Source organism: Ambystoma mexicanum, chromosome 5p, assembly GCF_040938575.1.
Source record: "Ambystoma mexicanum isolate Mex_15411 chromosome 5p, UKY_AmexF1_1, whole genome shotgun sequence".
Taxonomy (NCBI): domain Eukaryota; kingdom Metazoa; phylum Chordata; class Amphibia; order Caudata; family Ambystomatidae; genus Ambystoma; species Ambystoma mexicanum.
In genome coordinates, this window is record NC_090930.1 from 124,081,983 (window position 1) to 124,102,162 (window position 20,180).

Here is a 20,180-nt window from a genome sequence, read left to right on the forward strand (position 1 = left end):
AATAGTCTAGCCGATGATGCCCCTGGACTTATATGGTGATTCTTCAGCTTTTGTGTTCCCCTGGACTTGGTGGGTGATTCTTCAGAGCGGTCCCGCCCTGCTATTGGCATAGTCTAGCCAATGATGCCCCTGCACTTGGCGAGTGACTCTTCAGCTTTTGTGTGTTCCTAGCTATTAACAGCAATTCAAGGTACATGGATTGGGGGGGTGAGACGGTTCTATGTAATTATATTGAAAACAATTCAACGAAAAACACTTTTCTTCCATTTATTTTTCTTGAATTCAATTTGGCCGCAAATATATGTGCGGGGAGACTCCCCACAGCTCTCCCTCTCTTCCCCCTATCTTAATTATCACAGTGACCCCCCTACTTATATTTTTGGCCAAATTCGGTTAAATAAATGGAATTAAGAAGGCAATTCATAGACAGAATAATCAGCAGAATAATGTTGTATGAAGACATAATAGCGCCCCCTATGGATCACATGTCAGCCCTTTCTTTGTCAATCTCACTAGCTTTATATCCAAGCCAGAATCAAATTTTAGGTGAGACTCAACAGAAGACTGTATTAAGTGGGCACCACTATGTTTAATACGTTCAACATCCCTTAGTTGTTTATCACAAAGGTAGTTGGTCCACACCAGAAACCCTCATGCACCCGAGGTTATAAAACAGTCATTATTATTGCAAGCCAGTGCCATTGGAGGTGCATCTGGTCCCTGGCAAATCCCTTGTCAGAATTTTTCTTTATAAAATGTAAGGTGGCATACTACCTACCATACCACCATCCAGGTGGCAATCCGGGCCATGCCAATGCTCTTGCAGTTCAGGAAGAAGCTCAGCAACTTGCTCTTCAGTCAAGGTGCCATCTAGACATCTTGGGTTCCCACATTAGGCCCCATATCATGACCCGGAACATCCTTTGACACATAATCCCCATCCTTACCTCCTATGCTATCCTCAACTTCATGCACAGCACCCCGTTGATTCCTAGCTAGGATTGCGCCATAGAAAACCCTACGTACAAGTGCCAACATACGTGACTGTGGCAATGCCCACCACTGTCTGGCCAGCCTGTTCTAGCCATAGTAGTCAAGCAGATAGTTAAAATCATGTAATTCACTCTTATGACCACTCCAAGATTCAACCCGTCCACTGGTACAAGTAATCAGATCAGGGAGCATTCACCTGGAATGCTGCGGCAGACCACCTTTGACCAGATACACACAATGTAATCATCACTTTTAAAAGAAAATTACAACTGCATTTTAACGTTCTAAATCTAGGGCCCTTATTACAGTTTTGCCAGAATCCCACTGGAATTACCAGCGGGATACCTGCAAAACTGCCTTACCGTTTCCACCGCCTGATACCGGGATATTACGGGCGGTGGAGACGCCTGATCTACTGGCAGGTCATTGCTGCCGGGAGATCAGAGCTTCCGCCAGCAAACTCGGGTTTCCCCTGTCTGGTCAAAATACTTGTGCCGGTATTACCGGAAATCTTTCTGGCATTTTCACCAGACCCGGGACCTCATATTTGTTTGTTTGCTTCTTTTGTGGCTCCTTCATAGTTATCGGTCTAAGCACTTTAATACCCTTTTAAGCACTTCAAAAGAAATATATAGCATAACATGTAACAGTGTCAGAAACAAATGAAGGACTACTTATCAGGGGAAGAGATTCAAACATTTCCAGTGCCCTCCACTTCTGACAGGCTAGGCAGTTTCAGTATTAATCTACGGGCAAAGAGCCTAGAGTGAGAGCTTCAACAAGGCGTAAAAGGTAAGATGGACACAGTGTGACTAGTTGATGGATTACATCAAAAATGTTTGCCATTGCAAAATATTTAGCTGACTGGAATTTGTGCTATATTACAGTACGGCTGTGTTTGACCTCTGTGATTTTGCACAGACTAAGGGGGTCATTACGACCCTGGCGGTAGGGGGTTAACAGGGCGGGAGAGCTGCCAGCCTTGTTCACCCCCTACCGCCACATTACGAGGTTCGCTTGCGGGTTCCGCAAGCAGATCAGCATGCTAAAAACGGGCCCGTCATTAACGGGCCCGTTGTTAGCATTCTCCCCATTCCTATTGAGCCCTATGGGGCTCGAGTGGGAATGGGGATGGGTTTGTGGAATGGGGAAATACCGGGCCCTCCAAGGTCGGAATGGCCCGGTATTTCCCCATTCCAGGAACCAGGACCCGGTACCCAATATGGGGGTAGCCATGCCGCAAATAGCGGCAAATAGCGGCATGGCGACCCCCAAGGTCGTAATGGCCTCATAAGTCTGAGGCAGTTGTCTTTCCTATGGTCTCGTTTTTCAACGTATATTAACAGGAAAGGAGAACTGAACACATGGCCTGGTTGAAGGTGGCATGCATGACACGTGCATACTTTGAAGCAATGCGGACTAGTTTGCACATACAATATTGGCAAGACAAAAAAAATCCAACAGAAAATCGCTTTACACAATATAGACGCACCAACGTCAAACCCGTTCAATATCTGCAAAACCTAGTCAGAGCAAAATCCCAGTGGTTAAACACAGCTGTACAGTGATATAGCACAATTCAAAAAAATTCCCCTAATTTGCATTTTGCCCTGGCCAGAAATGTTAATGTTTATGACAGAAACTCTCTCTGTTCGCTCCTGAGTCTCCAGCTTCATAAATATGCAGCATGAGGGGTAAGAGGTCCCTACGGGCCAGCCCAATGGTACATTTGTGATAGGGTGACCAGACGTCCCGGGTTATGCTAGGACAGCCCCGGAATTGGGCCCAGGGGTCCCCCCTGTCCTGAGAGTTATTTAAAGCATTTCTTTTTTATGGTGCATTGATCATATCATGAACTTTTACACATGATTCCAGTAGTATAATTAATAAGAATACATACTACACAAATGCTATTTGCATATCGACACAGTTTGTATAAAAACTATAATTAATTTGCATAACTCATTAAATATATTTTTAAATAATCTGACATTAAAACAGTTATATATATATATGTCACCTACTTAAGAAGCCGAGCTCCATCAACATTCACCTAATTTCCATCGTTAAAAAAGTTTCATGACCAGAATGGAGGTTTTCCATACATCTTCGATTACATGATTATAGCTTATTTTAAACCAGCATTGGGAATGCCAACAGTTTTGGCTTTTGTGTAGCCATGGGAAATGTATTTGTCAGGCACTGCCATAGTACTATGAACTGGGCATCAAACGTAGCAGCTGCAAAATGGTGTGAATTCCTGGGCATTTAATAGAAGTGGCTGGCAAATGCCTAATGCTTATACACAAGCCAAAACTGGTGGCTTTGCCAATGCTTGTTAAGGACAGTGAAGGACACGCATAGTACTGGCGGGAGGTAGACCTGGTTAATCCATTTGTTTTACACCAGTAGAACCAGGGGTTGTGTTTTGGGCGGGGAGGGGCAAGAAGTGGGTGTGGATGGCCATAGGGATTAGCATGGCCATGGACAAAGGGGTAAATAACCAAAAACCTACAAGCCCTGTGTCCCTCCTCACATGTCATTTCTCCCTAGTTGTACTCTAATGCGTGTTGCTTACAGGTGGCAGTTCAGCGCCACCGAATAGCCAAAACTAAAGAAGATACAGTCAGCCTATGCCCCTCTTTCCAGAGGAGGTGTGTTAGCCCTGTGGCTTATATAAATGACTATGTAAGAGCCACACCCTCATACACAGCCCGAAATGTGAAGATGCAAGAATATGGGACTCTGGGAAATTATACAGACATTCATAAATTTAGGAGATCAACAAAATATCTGTATTCTACTTAACAAAAAAAAAACACAATTCCAAAGAAATTAGAATACCATCAGCTTGTGACACCATCAAAGACTTAAAAAATTCAATAAAACTCTGGCAATACCTGCTACCTGCGTAGCTTTAGGAGCACTTATGAACCCATAAATGATGCTTATAACACATGATCAAAGCAGAATAATACGAATGCGCCTTCGCCTGGGGTTGTGCATATGGTTACCAACCTCTGGAAACACAGATATGTATTATGGGTAGGAAGAAGGGTCATCCACAGAGGTCAGCATGCCTTGCATACAATAGGATTACAGACCTTTGCTTTTCTAAGGTCAATTAAATAGTTCCTTTGGACTGGATAATACTTACAACTGAAATAAGTTGGTTCTAACTACAAATGTTATGTTATGTTGATTTACACCCAGGGGCGTAGCCAGGATTGTGTAACATGTGGGGCCTGGAGCTAGTGTATTAGGGCCCATCGTAAGGGGAGCCTGCAGAGGGTCAGGAGCGACAAAGCATAGATAGGGAGCCCAGACCATTCCCCAACAACGCACAGAAGAAGTTTCCAATGCATTTTCATAGTGTAGTCCCTTCCCCCTATACCAACCTCTCCTTCAAACAATAACACTCAATGTGGCTTTGTTGCACCCATGAACGCCAGTTAAACACACCATGTCCCTGTTAGAAATTGTTCACACACACACACCTACACACACGCACACTCATGCAGATGTATGCACATTCATCCACCGGTCACATATGGATACAGTTTCTTTGTCATTCACACAAGCACTCAGAACATTCATACTGCATTCTCACTCACACCTGTTCTCGCACCAATGTACTGCATTCATTCATACAAATGCCCTTAGATACCCCCTCACATGTATACATATGTACATACACACCACACACACACACGTGCACTTACACAGACCATCACAAGCATGCACACATACATTCATACCTTCGTACAATCCTTGCACACACGCACACACACAAACAAAAACACTTTTTCTTCCATTACCTGTTTCCCTGCAGGCTCACCAGGTCTCTGCCTCCCCAACTGCTCCGTTGGCCTCCGGCCCCTGCACAGACAGAAACCAGGAAGCAGAGATAGATAGCTCCCTGGTTCCTGACATGGGCACAGCAGGGTCCGTTCTCTGGCTCATCTGCGCAACGCGCACGTTCCACGGAGAGCGAACCTTGCTGCTCGGACTGCACAGTGGTAGTTGTAAATGCCCAATCAGCGATGCTGAGTGGGCATTTACAGATTTCGGGTGGGCCTTACCCCTCAGGCCCTACCTGTCTATACCTTTGTTTATACGTGTGCCGGGGCGGGGGGGGGGTGGTCTCTAGGCACTATGCCATATCAGAAACTGGATATAATTCAGCATTGTACTTTATAATGGTGCTATAATGGTGCTCATGACAGTGTAGTGGGCACGTACAGTGATTGGGAATAAACTGCCCTACCTTGGACAGCAGGGTTTCAAATCAAGACTCAGCGAGCAGGAGCTAAAACCAGCCTCTGGGTGTCCAGCATCACCCAGTAGGCTGCTAAGGACCCATAAATCTAACTTCCATATGAGATGCACACTTTAAATGTTTGCCCATTATGTATTACATTATGTTTAAATGTGTACTGTACATGTTCTAGTTCTTTATTAAAATTCTCAAATACTGAAAGTTAATGTCATGTATGCATGTTTGGTCTGGGGAGCCAAAAGTAACTCCTCCTGGTAGCTTCAAGCTAACCAGGCTCTCCTAGGCTACAAGCAAATAGCTCCCAGGCAGTTACCCTCAATTTCGAAGCCTGGACTGCCATAAAGGTTTATAGCACTTCTTCTGGTTCTCAGTCATAATGAGATGCTGCTTGCCTCCAAGCAGGCACTTAGTACTGCTGACTTGTGCTCCTGGGGTCAGCAGGCTGTCCCTGTCCACATGCACTCGCTGTGCTTGCAAGAGGCCAGGACAGCACTAGTCTCCTGGCTCGGGGAAGCATTGATCTGTAGCTAGGGTGACCAGATGTCCTTCTTCGATGTTGTTGGCTGTCCCTTTTTTTTTGTCTTGAAAATCTGGTCACCCTATCTGTTGCACACAAACGCCAGGCCTTCAGTGAGTGACAGCTTACAAGACGTAAACTGCAGCAGCCTAGCTCACTCAGAAAGGACGGGCAGGGATAAACTAAGCTCAAAAGCTTGTTTCTAGTTCTCATTCTATTTGGTAAGCACTTGTGCACCGAAACCTGTTAGTCACAAAGCACAGAGCATACAACTGAGAGCCGAGATAGGCATGAGATAGTGAAGAGAAAGGCGTGTGGGAAGAAAAGATGGGGCAACGCCCACAGGTACAGCAATTAGTAACACACAGAGTTTGAAAAGACTGCAAAACCTGATGGGACGCCAATCATGACAATGTGGAACAAAGAGTGACACTTAAGCTGGAGAGAAGCCTACACCTGTTCTTTCTTACTCGACCCGATGTGGACTTTCCTCAGAAGTGCTCCATAAACCAGAAAAGTCCCCCCAACTCTCTATCCAATTCAGAGGCGTAGACAGGGTAGGGCCTGAGTGAGCAAGGCCAACTCAAAATAGGGCAAAATGCCCACTCATTAGCACTGATGGGCATTTACAGAGGTTAATGTCACTGCTGTGGACCCAACTCCATTATATCAAGGCCCCACCTGTTGGGCAATCCTGTCTACGCCTCTGCTATCCACCCGTAAGACAAGACGTGGGGTATGCATTTAAGCTTGTAGGTATGTTTTGAGGAGGGGGCTAGGTGAAGGACAGCCAAAATACCACTCAGAGCTTGAAAAGAGAATTTCTATTAGGAAGCTGGGTTCCTTCAACTCGTCAACCTACTCCTCCTGCATTGCATGTTATTCACTGCAAGGCAAAGCAGCTTTGTCAATACTTGATTTTTTAGTGACTGAGGATGAAATAGTTCACAAGGCCTGAACAACCCATGAAGTTCACCTCGACAGTGCTTTAAAATGTGCTGAGAATGGCGCTCAGAGGAACGCAGAAAGTCCTGGGCGATTCACAGAAACATGTGGGCATTCCGAATGTGAACAATTGTTGGGCAATCCTGCATTGCAGGGTGGTCAACACTGGTTTGTTGCTTTTCATTTGTCAAATATGCATGGATTCTGTACAACACCCCCCACTTTCTGTACAGCTGTAGCCTACTGGTAGAGAAAATGGGCGCTGTGCCATGGGCAGGCCTCCCCCGCATTAATGCGCTTACTGCTAGAGAAGGGGTTGGCATCAAATCCTGTAATCACTTTCAGAGGGTGAACATTAAAGGGCCCCTGCTTCGTCTCCCAAGGAGTCTAGACACCAGAGGGGAGAGCGAAGGAGGGGCTGGTAGAGAACCCTATAGGAAGGCCTGCAGATTATAACCAGGTGAGGGGGGGGGCTGCTTTGCTTGATCAGCCCAAAATAAAGACCAGCTCTACAGAGGCAGCTCCCCCTTAAACAGAAAATGATCACACAACCAATTTCTTAAGCAAACAAGGGAGAACCCTGGGACCGAAATAACCACCCAGCTCTCTTCCCCTACCTGTAAAGAAAGACCTGGACCACGAGTGTGGTGCAGCCCGGGTGAAGATGACGCTCCAGTCCGGGGCTGTGTGTGATGGTGGCCCGAACCAGACCGCGGCCTGGTGGATACAGGCCACCCAGCAGCCAACCCAGATAGCCCGGAGGTGAGGGAAGTTCTGGGCCGCGTGCGCAGCGTGGCCAGGTTGAAGATTATGGACGTGCTGGGGAAGCCTGACTGCCCCATGGCCAGTCAGGGTGGGCGGTGAAGATGAAGACCCTGGCGGCACAAGCGAGACTGCTAGCACTGCCGGGGGGCCTTTAGGCAATCCGCTCTCCCCGTGGTCAGACGAGAAAAGCAGAGAAAGCAGGAACTCACCTGGAACCCCGGCCTCAACATCCTAAGTGGCCTGGACTCAATGCGATGTGTTGGCTTGGCGCTCTGACTCCTCCCAGGTGGGCGGGCCTGGGCGGTGTCCAACAAAGACTTTCCCTGTTGTAAAGAAGCACTACCATAGAGGAAAATTAAAATATGAATTGCTGCGCTGCCAGCAGGCAGCCTGTGCTCATACGCCCCAACAAATATTTCCCAACATATCAGTGCAGTCGTTGGAGAAGGCCGGGTGGCAGTAGAGCCATGCTCGAATTCGGTGAAAGAAAATGATGTGTGGGAAAAAAGCACATACTGAGAGCCATTCACATAATAGTGACATCACTTACAAACTGGACAGCCAATCAGCTACTGTTTACATTTCATAGCACTAGAGCAACTCCCACAAATGAGTAAATGGGCATTTTCTGAACCACTTTATACCAAAACCTAATTAGTACAGTACCTTGTGTATTTTAAATACAAAATACAGTACAGTGTGTAATATAGCTTGAAAACTGCAGTAAATATATTTTAAAGCATCAAACAAGTTAAATAACTTTTTTATAATATTAAAACATGGCGGCCACCATTTTGGAAGTAAAAATGGCTGACACATCCACCATACAGTAGAAATTCAGCCAAAGAGTGCAAAAAGAGGCAGGTTGTGGGCAGAGATAGGTTGGAAGGGGTGGAAAATCCCATCCATTTCACTAGGCAATGGGCGTTAAATGGCTGGGACACATAGTCAAACTACTATGTATCCATCCTCATATGCCAACCTGCATTGAAAAGCATCACAACAAACCTGCAACCAAAGGCCCTGTTTCAAGCTCTCATGTTAAAGCTCTTATTTGAATGACAATAGTTTCAGCTTTATAGGTAATGCTTTCAGCGCTACCTTATAGCCAAAATGAAAAAAATATCTACGAATGTTGTTCTTATGTCTCATAAGGCCAGACATTCCACCATCAGACGTGTTTTAAAGTTTTAAAGTTTGTAGTGCCTCGATGTACTTACAATAATCACAAATTCCTTTTTATAAACTCTTGGTTTTTAGTTCTCACAAATAACTTTTTTCCTGTTTTTATACGATTTAACTGATATCTAAAGAATTGTTCACGAGTGAAAACACATTGAAGCTGCAGCAAATATCTTGGCAGTCCTCCTAATGCCTCATCCAGAAGTGGAAAAGTAGAATGCAGTTTATAGGATCTAGTTCTAGGGATTCTTTCAATCCAGTCCATTTGCTGTAAACATGTCACATTACCTGAACAGGATTGTCTACGAGATCCTTCTAAGTTTGATCACTTCTAACCAAACGTGATTCAGCCTCCAGTTTTAAATGATTAAAAAAAGAAGATATGTTTCCCTTTAACATAAAAGACACATCCTCATAAAGCGACGAGTTGTGTGGTGAACTTAACTCAACGTACAGAGATACCACTCGCCAATTAATAAATCCTTGCAGAGATGACAGATCTAATTCAAAACTTACTGATGATATTGGAAATGAGGAGTGCAGATTTTGTATTGTTTTCCGATTCTGCCTTCCAGCCACTCCGAGGGCCACCCATATGCAGATTGATCAATCTTGGTTCCATAAAGAATTTTAGGAATAATCTTGCCGGGAAAGAATCTAATCAGGGGGACAATTGAGAATTTACAATATTTATTATAGATTTTCTTCATTTGATAGACCAGCTTATCCACCAGCTGATCCACCACCCTTTCTGCTCCTTTTAAAGTTACTGTCCTGCTTGCACAAGCTATTATCAAAAATCCCAAAGTGGTAGTTTCAGATACTAATGCAATTGGTAAATTGTCAATTGTTCACCTGAATGTGCTCATCTTTTGACCATATCTGGCAAAGTGCAGCACAATGTATTTCTTTTGATTGGTTACCAAGTGGTTATTTTTGCATATTCACCCAATATTTTAAGAAGACGTGAGAGTCCTATATGGCTAGTATCCATCAAAACCATATCATTGGCGTAACTCATGCAACAAATATGACCTTCGCCCAATTTAGGACTTACAAATGTTGCTGTGACCAATATCTCATTGAGGTCAGCTAAATTTAAATTGAAAAGGCAGAGTGCCAATATGCAGGACTGTCTCAACCCTCTTGATGTTTGTATTGGGGGGGGTCAAATTACCTCCCATGTCTAATTTAATTGGACACTGGTAATATCATGTATTTTTTCAATAATTGCCAGTAGAGGATTAGGGATTCCCCACTTGTTAAGTTTCTGCCACAGGGGTTGGCGATTTACAGTGTCGAAAGCCTTGGAGAAGTCAATAATTGCTACCTACATTAATGCCTCTTTACTCAGCCATACGTTCTCCCTTAATATTGAGAGGACCACGTCATTCAAACTAGTGGCCATTCCCTTTCTAAATCCAGTTTTTGCTCTATGGAGTATATCATTTTCCATTGCACATGCTTCCAAATTTTCCAAGTGACGAAAAGATCTTCCCATCACCATCGAATAATGCAATGGGTCTATAATTTGCTGGATCCGCACAAACCCTCCTTTTATAAACAGGAATTTTAATAGATTGACTCCAAGAGTCTGGGATAGCTTGCAGGTGTAAAATATTTGTAAATAGTATATGTAACAAACTTGCCCACATTTCAACATTCTGCTTCAGGATGGCATTAGAAAAGCCATTAGGACCCACAGCATTTGAGTTGGAGGCTGTATTGATTCATCGTTCCATAGCAAAGATACCAAAATCTATATTCCACTCTTCCATGCTGTACATCAGTACAGAGGTGTCCACTGTACCATTAATTTTCCCGATGTGTGTACACCAACAGTCTTCAGAGACAATATTAGTCTGAAGCTCCACCTGCAATGTTAAGGAGCCATTAATTAGGGACCAGAAGCTTTGAGTGTTCTTTTTTAATCAAATTTCTGAGCATAGATTCCCCATCTATTTGGGCTCATCTATATCTATGCTTACGGTATGATATGATATGATAAGGCATTTGTAACGCGCCTATACACAAGTGTTTCAAGGCGCGACGAGGCAGGGAGGGGGGAACAAGGGGAAGACAGACAACGATCCTACTAGGCCAGGTGTCATTCAGACCGTGCAAGTGCAGGGGTAGGGGGAAAGGAAAAGTGCAAGGGGATGGGGGAGTGGGGGGGGAGTGCAGTACAAATAAGTAGAATAGAAATAAAATAATAAATAAATAGGGCCAGCTGGTGGCAAGTGCAAGGTAAGTGCATACAAGTGCTGGGGGGGGGGCTGTAGTGATACAGAGACAGTCCCCCAGTGCAGGGGTTGCCAGGGAGGCAGTGCAAGTGAAGAGTGACTGTGCCCAGGACCGAGGTCGGTGAGAGTGGCCCAGTTGCAGAATCAGTGCAGTATTGGTGAAGAATTTAGCAGGGGAGAGGGAGAGAGAAAGCAGAAGTGAAGAGGAAGGTTTTGAAGTGCTTCCGGAACAGGTGATGGTTCTCCTCAAGTTTCAGGGAGGCAGGAAGGCTGTTCCAGAGGGAGGCCCCTGCCGCGGAGAGAGATCTACCCCCAGCTCGTTGCTTCGAGAAGCGGCTGACCCTGAGGGAGTTGGAGACGGATGAGCGTAGGGCTCGGGAAGGAAGATATTTAGGAAGAGAGAGTTGAAGGTATTTAGGCCCCAGGCCCCAGAAGGCCTTGTGGACAATGCAGAGGGTTTTGAACTTAATCCTTGCAGCCACTGGGAGCCAGTGTAGAGATTTCAGTCCTGGAGAGATACGGTCCCTGGGCTTGAGGCCAAGGACAAGTCACGCAGTTCTGTTCTGGATGAGTTGCAGAGGGCGGAGAGTGGAGGCAGGCAGATTAAGATAGAGGCTGTTACAGTAGTCCAGCTTCGAGAGAACCAGGGCTCGGGAGACAGTGAGCTTCTGGGGAAGGAGAGGAAGGGAAGAATACCTCTGAGGAGGTGCAGCTGGTAATGTGACTTCTTAGAGACGTCAGATATATGAGGAGAGAAGGAGTGTGTGGAGTCGAAGATGACCCCGAGGTTTTTTGCCTTGCAGGTAGGAGCAGGAAGAGGGCCAAGAGAGGCCGGCCAGAGAGCTGCAGGGAAGGAGGGAGTGGGTGTGCCGATGAGTAGGATCTCAGTCTTACTAGCATTAAGGCAGAGGTCATTGGCAGCACACCATACCTGAATAGCAGACAGACAGTCAGAGATGAGGGAGGGAGAGGAGGAGGCCGAGGGTAGCCTGAAAATGAGCTGGGTATCGTCCGCATAGCACTGAAAGTTGGGGCAGAAGGCGGCGATGCGGTGGGCAAGGAGTGCCAGATACTGGTTGAACAGCCAGGGAGAGAGATTAGATCCCTGGGGAACGCCACAGGTGGAGAAAAAGATGTCAGAGAGGAAGGACCCAAGTTGGACCTGGGAGGGTCAATTGGAAAGGAAAGAGGTCAGCCACGCCAGAGCCTGACCAGTGATACCCAGGTTATCACGGAGACGGTTGAGCAGGATGGCATGGTTGACAGTGTCAAAGGCAGAAGAGAGATCGAGCAGAATGAGAACACACGGAGTGTTGGAGTCGAGGTTCAAGAGCAGGTCCTCACGGATGTTCAGGAGAGTAGTTTCCGTGCTTCTGGCCACTCTGAAGCCAGATTGATGGTCATGGAGACTATCAACAGCTTCAGCATGGAGGTTAAGCTGGGAGATGGCCAGTTTCTCCAGGAGCTTGCCCAGGAAGGGAGTGATGGAGATTGGGCGATAGTTAGCCGGACAGGAGGGGTCGGCAGAGGGGGGATGGGAAGACTCCAGAGGTGAAGGAGTGGTTGCAAAAGTCAGCCAGGGCAGGAGCCAGGGAGTCGATGTGGTCCTTGATAGTTTTGGAGGAACAGGGGTGAATCTGTTTAGAAGAGACTTTCATAGATCGGACTTGTCTGGAAACCTCGTCAGCAGAAAAAAGGGGAAAGGCAGAGAAGGAGGGAGGAGGGGTGGCTGCAGAAGGGCCAGAGGAAGAGCAGGGAAGAGAGGGGGGGAGGTGATAGGAGTGAGGACAGGATGTCCTGAGTTTTAGAGATGAAGTGGGAGGCCAGTGCAGTGCAGAGGGCCTGGGAGGGGACAGGAGAGGTAGAGACTGCAGCAGGGTTGGCAAGCTCCTTGCAGATTTTAAAGAGTTCAGCCGAGTTGTTAGATGCCGCAGAGATGCGGGCTTGGATAAGGGCTCTCTTCTTGGTGAGAACAGAGAGACTGTATTGCCTTTGGAGCAGGCGGCAGGCCAGTTTGTCAGAGGATGAACATGAAGCACGCCATTTCCTCTCTGCCACCCTGCACTTGCGTTTTAGGGTGACGAGATCCGAATTATACCAGGAGTTACATTTGGCTTTGGGCTTCAGGCGGATTTTCATGGGGCAAGGATATCAAGAGTATCAGATGTAGCAGAGTGGAGCAAGGAGAGGGCTGTGTCAGGGTGGGAGTCAGCCGAAGGGGGAGGGGGGGGCGAGAAGGTGGCAGCGAAAGCCGCAACTGACACGCGCTTCATGGGTCAGATGACCGAGAAGGTGGGTGGCAATGATGAGGGTGGCTTTGCCTGTGGGGTAGGGAGGGTGAGGTGGGAGGATAGGAGAAAGTGATCACTCGAGGAGAGAGGAGTGGAGAGAGGGACAGAGAGGGGAAGGTCAGAAGAGATCAGAGCATCAAGAGTGTGCCCTGCAGAATGAGTAGGCCCAGACGGGAGAATAGAGAGTGAGAGAGAGAGTCGCAGAGGTCACGAAAGAGTCCAGTGGGGGGACAGGAGGCATCTAGGTGGATGTTGAAGTCACCAAGAAAGAGGAGTTGAGTGGTAGAGGACAGGAGTGAGGAGGAGAGGTCAGCCCACTCAGAGAGGAAGGAGGAAATTTGACCAGGTGGCCGATAGATAGTAGCCACGGTAAGGGAATGGCTAGGAGAGTAACAATTCTTATATGTCCTCAGTCGGTCCCGTTTTTCATTTTAATGAGCTTAATCAGGCTTGCTTTTCCTTAAAAGACGTAATTGTTTCTTATAATACTTCCTTCTTAGCCAGATCTCCTTATCAAAAACAGGCTCATGGCTACACTTGTTGCCAATGCGAGTTTCAGGGGATCCGTTGCCCATAAAAAATTAGTGAATGAGCTACTTGAGCAATTTGCTTTCAGTGATTCCTCTGACGCATAAGCGACATAATCAGCCAACTGCTTCAGTAAGAGTCTTCTGCCTGTTTTAAATCTTCTAATACGATAACCACCCTGATTAACCTCAAAGTTCTTACAGTTATTGGAGGCAGTGACACTGTGTAACCAGGTGATGGATTACATCAAAAATGTTTGCCATTGCAAAATATTTGGTCGACTATAATTTGTACAATACTACATTGTGGATGTGTTTGACCTCTGTGATTTTGCGCAGTCTTAAGGCCTCATTACAAGTTGGGCAGTAGCCCTCAAATGCTGCGGTAACGTCCTATGGAGTCTGAAAATTATGGGGAATTATAGTCTTACCACTACTTGTGATCCGGTGCAGATTGCGCTGGAACCGGTAGCAGCGACGCTATTTGTGTTGGCGGATACCCCCAAGATCATGATAGAGCCCTGATGCAGGTGTCTTTACAATGGTCTAATTTTTCAACGTATATTAATAGGAAAGGAAAACGAACACTTGGCCTGGCCGAAGGTGTCATGCATGACACATGCATACTTTGAAGGAATGCGGACTAGTTTGCACATACAATATTGGCAAGACAACAAATCAGACAGAAAATCGCTAAACAAAATATTGACACACCAACTTCAAAACCCTTTAATTTCTGCAAAAGCTAGTCAGACCAAAATTCCAGTGGTTAAACACCGCTGCACAGTAATACAGCACAACTTTAAAAATTCCCCTAATTTGCATTTTGCCCTGGCCAGAAATGTTAATGTTTATGACAGAAACTCTCTCTGTTCGCTCCTGACTCTCCAGCATCATAAATATGCAGCAGGAGGGGTAAGAGGTCCCTACGGGCCAGCCCAATGGTACATTTGTGATAGGGTGACCAGACATCCCGGGTTAAGCTGGGACAGTCCCGGAATTGGGATCAGGGGTCCCCCTGTCCTGAGAGTTATTTTAATTGAAAAATGCCATCCCGGTTTTGGGGACTGGTAGCATCTCAGCTCGAGCCATGGCCTGGAATAGCAATCAGAGCAAAATCCCTGCTGGTAGCTCTGGCTATTAGGGGATGCTAAGGCACCTCCTATAAGAAGAAACTGTTGCATTACAGTACAGCTAGGCAGACATGGCATATGAGGAAGGATACAAATCTTGCAGGTGTTGTTTGATTATTTACCCACCCATTGATTACCCATGGAAATGCTACTCCTTATGGCCATTCCCACACACTTCATGCCCCTCTTGGCATAAAACACAACCTCCTGGGATCCCTTTGGCCTAGCTCTATCAAGCCTTACCATCACACTTTGTGCTCAAAGTGCCTGCCATTGTTTTTTCAAAGCATTCTTCTGACTTAATTTGAGATGTAAACGCACTAATGGTGTAATAGAAATGTCTTAACCTAGTCTGCCTTCAACCCCGAAATTTATAAGCACTATGTGTGCCGTTCATTGGAGTCATGTTTCAAACAAGCATTTGGCAAAGCCAACAGTTTTTGCTTGTGTATAAGTGTTAGGCTTTTGCCAGGCACAGCTATCAGATTCCCATGTACTCGTACCATTTTGTAGCTGCTGCCATCGATGGCCAGTTAATACCACTAAGTTAGTGCCTAGCAAATGCCTTTACCATGCCTACACAAAAGTTGATATCCAGGGCAATGGCTGGAATGTTAAGCCCCTTTCTCCTCTTCCCAGTACTGATGTGTAGTCATGGTAGTCACAGTGAAGTTGTGATCCTACTTTTATATCGTGGGCCATTGGGCCTCATTACGACTCGGGCGGTAAGGGATTACCGGTACCGGTAAGGGCACTGATGTCGGTAATCCCTTACCGCCCAATTACAAGGTCGCTTTGCGGGTCCCTACCATAACGGCTGGTTTTACCAGCTGTTAAGGAAGGGACCCGCAAAGGGACCTTGGAGGTAATTACGGTACCGCAATTTGCGGTGCCGTAATTACCGCTTTCTGCCCCGGCTTTTTGGGGCAACATCTGGTCACCCTAATGTGTACTGTCTTCCAGTCCAGATCCATTAGGATTTCGGTTTCCGGCTTTTAACCTCAGTGAGCTGTCAACCTCACAGCACCTGAAAGACCATTCTGCTTCACATATTTGCCCCTCGATGTGAAAGGGGAAGCGGAGGGCCATCCCAGGAGGTAGGGGTGTTGCTAGGTCTGGAAAGATCTGAGGCTACGCTAATGTCAGGACTGTCGGGACTCAGGGAGAGCTAGCATTTCGGTTGTAGTTCCTGAGCTTCTATCCAAGACAAACGGGGCTAGAGTCCCTGCACCACCCCTTCCCCCTAGCAACACCTCTGCCAGCAGGAGATACATATATCAAAGAGACACCTCTCTTAACTGAATGAGGAAGCTTCTCATACAGAAGCTGAATTCCTTAAGTCAATTCCTAAAGGAGTTAAAGTCCACTCCTGAGTGCTGGGCAGATGGGACCCAGGTTGATGCTAAGGTTCTTTTCATAGGGAGCTAGAACAGTGGGCTACAGTGCTGGTGTACTCCCTAACCACAAGCTTTTCTCCACCAGAATGTAAGCCCTACACACCATGTGCCCTTTTCCTGTGACCATCACAACTTCACTCACTTTAGACTGTGGAGAAGACTCATTCTGCACCTCCATCTTCAGTCAGGGACCTGTGAGCGCAACATTACCCCTACCAAAGGACATACCCCCACCACACCGATTGACAAGCCGCTCTCCAGTTCACACCTAGTCTTGAGCTTGCATGACATGTCCACCGGCCTGACTAGAATTCTGGGAAGGCAGGGAGATGGAATTCTACCAGAGAAGCCCCAAGGTCAAACATTGCAAGTGAATGTTGCGCTCCACAGTCATAGATGTGCAGAACTGGATGATGCCAGTGTGTGCTCAGAATGGGTATCTGCTTGCCACCATGTGAGGACGGTACGACATACAAGCCAAGGAGATAAACAGGTTATCACATAACAACACAGAGGTGTCTGCCAGTTCCTGGAGTTAATACAGATATCAGGTGACGAGAACTTGCTGACGCGGCAAGCAGGTATGCAAACAACAAGTACATTTACCCATGCCTCCTGGACGGAGTCTTTAAGAGGGACAAATTCGTGAATGCTGCACGAAAAAGTAGAAAAGATGAAAGGAAATTGTAGCTGGAGTATTTATTAACACCAACAGTGAAGTGCTGCTGTTGTGGGTTAGATGAGAGGCTGACTGAGTCCGAGACAATGGGCCTCATTACGACCCAGGCGTTAACCATGGCGCTATTAGCACCATGGTTGACGTCGGATTCCGCCATGGTGAATGGCGAAATTACTGCCCCATTCCAAGGTTGGCGGGGCGGTAATTCCCCATTCACCATTGGCCCTTCCCATTCCCATTCTTGCCCCCATAGGGCTCAATGAGAATGGGGAAGGCGGTAATTACGGCACCGCAAATTGTGGTACCGTAATTACCTCCAAGGTCCCTTTGCGGGTCCCTTCCTTAACGGCTGGTAAAACCAGTCGTTATGGTAGGGACCCGCAAAGGGACTTTGTAATTGGGTGGTAAGGGATTACCGGCATCAGTGCCCTTACCGGTACCGGTAATCCCTTACCGTCCGGGTCGTAATGATGCCCAATGGCTTTCAGAAGAGACTGGGCCTCATTACGACCCAGGTGGTAAGTTACCGCCTGGGTCGTACACTTACCACCATGGTGTAAACTATGTTTACACCATGGTGGATGGCGGATTTACCGCCCCATTCCAAGGTGAGTGGGGCGGTAAATCCCCATTTCCCATTTTACCCTTCCCCATTCCCATTTTTGCCCCATAGGGCATAATGGGAGTGGGGAAGGCGCTAATTACGCCACCGTAAATTACGGTGGCGTAATTAGCACCATGGTCCCTTAGCGCCATGGATTTTAACGCCTGCAAAAAGCAGGCGTTAATTTCACCATGGCGCAAAGGGACCTCGGAATTAGGCGTTAAGGGTCGGCGCCGTTTACGGCGCCGTTAACCCCTTAACGCCTGATTCGTAATTAGGCCCACTGAAACCAACAATAGCACAAGGTCAAGGGGGTGAACAATTCGACAAGAGTCGACCTGCGAGTTTCTGCATCCTGCTGTGTCCAATATTGTAGGTGTATTCTTGTAGGTTTGCAGATATGCGTGCAAGCCTGGGAGTGGACGTTTTGGTGCCGCCTGGGCTCAGCGTATGGATGAGCAGTTTGTTGTCAGTAAGGAGCGTGTACCCCCTATGTATGTGCAAATGTACTCGACAGTCCAAGCCCATGCCAACATCTCCTTTTCAATTGTCAAGTAGTTTTTCTCAGTGCCCAACAGAGCTTTTGACACAAATGCCACCACTTGTTCTGTGTCACCCTGTTTCTGGCTGAGGATCGCCTCAAGACCATATGCACTGGCATCTGTGGTGATGAATGTGTTCCAGAAGGGATTGAACGGACGTAAACACAGTGCATCTAATATTCTTCACTTCTTTGAAAGCCCTTCCTTGGATCCTGTCCCACTTATACTCCTCTCCCTTCTTTCGCAGTTCTCTGAGGGTTGCTGTTTCTTCTGAGAACCTTGGCACAAACTTGTGGCAGTATTCAGCTTGCACATCTTCCTCTTTATTGGTTGGTGCGGGAGCTTTCACTATGGCTTCCAGTATCTTTTTCTTGGGACTGATGCCTTCGTTGAATATGGTGTAACCCAAGTATTTCAGATCCTCAGCGTTGATGACGTATGTTTCTTACCTTAACTATACCCCAGCATCTTATAACTTGTGGAGTACTTCCTTCAGCACCCTGTTGTGTGTTTTCATATCACCTGCATATGAGCCCCCCTCTAAGGCCTCAGTCTTCCCTGGCTGGGTCTCATTCCGGGCATCTTCTTTCTAGCAGTAGCATTGCGCTCCTTTTTGCAACAACTCCCTTGTGCCACCGGGACCGCATGGCTGCATTGTTTCATGGGCCTCTTCAACATGGCCACCGGGAATAAAGCTTAGTAAAGAGGCTCCAACTCACATCCATACAGCCGCGGGATTGGCTGAGCACAGCCACTAATCAGAAAGCCCAGGGAGCCGGCAGGCAAACACCGGCCCACCTCTAAGTCCTCCATCACCATGTCTGGCCCTGTACAGGCCGGGGAAGGCAGTGAGGGCAGCCTGTCGACCCTCAACCTCCTAGCATCGCTGCATGCTCCCTCTACTCCCAGCGGCCTTGCATCTGTGGTCTTTCTGGCTCATTATCAATGCTCATGTTTGTTAACTCTGCTCATCCTATGGCAGGTTGTTCCGAATAGTTCCTCTCTGTGACTGTACTAAAATTGTTGCTTTCTACGGCCTATTTTTTCGAACACCACCACATTGGGCACTCTAAACATTTTCCCTGTAAAATGCTGCCATTTCCCATGTGGGTTTGATTTTCAAATCTAGGTGTGTTTTTAATTCATCTATTTCCCATGTTGAATTGTTGCATTGGTTACTTGTGATTTTATGTCAATTGAATTTTTACTGAAAAAAATCCATCGAAAATGGCACAGCTTTATTTGCATTTGTGATTTGGGGGGGTCGCCCGCAAGCCCCTGTTTCCCCATGTTTTAGCATCAACCCAACTCCCTCACCACCCATTGTAACCCATTAACCCCCATATATATTTAAAAAAGAAAATCAGGATTTCTTTGATGGATTTTCTTTGTAATAAATTCCATCACATTATTTTTATAGGTAAAATCACTGAATACTGTTGCATTTCCCTGCTTCTGCTTGGAAACACCATAGTGGGCTTTTTGTGACCTCTTACCCTGAAAACTGCTGCAATTTTCCATGTGCCTTTGATAATCCCTGCCTTCTAACTACAATCCTGGCCTTGCCTTGTTAGTATGCTGCAGGGAAATCGCATAATCCACTCTGCTCTTCTAATTGTTGTCTGCTGCATTTTAGTGCTTTATTGGAAAATTGAATTTAGATGTGCCTATAAACCTCGGAATTTTAGTTCTTTGTTGGAAAGTTGAATTTAGATGTGCCTTTAAACCTGGGCATTGATTGTTTTCTGCTGCATTTTAGTGCTTTATTGGAAAGTTGAATTTAGATGTGCCTATAAACAGGGGCATTTTAGTGCGTTGTTGGAAAGTTGAACTTAGATGTGCCTTTAAACCTGGGCATTGATTGTTTTCTGCTGCATTTTAGCGCATACCCGGTCCGGGTACTTAAAATCCTGCTACCTTGTGCATATTCTGTTGAAAGCACACCCTTCATCTGTGACTGCTTGGCCTAGGCTGTCTGGTACGTTTATTCTTGCACTGTCCAACTCCCCTGTCCCTCTCCTCCCTCCCCCACCATTCACATGATGCTCTCTATCTCCCATATCTATTCTAACTGCTACTCTAT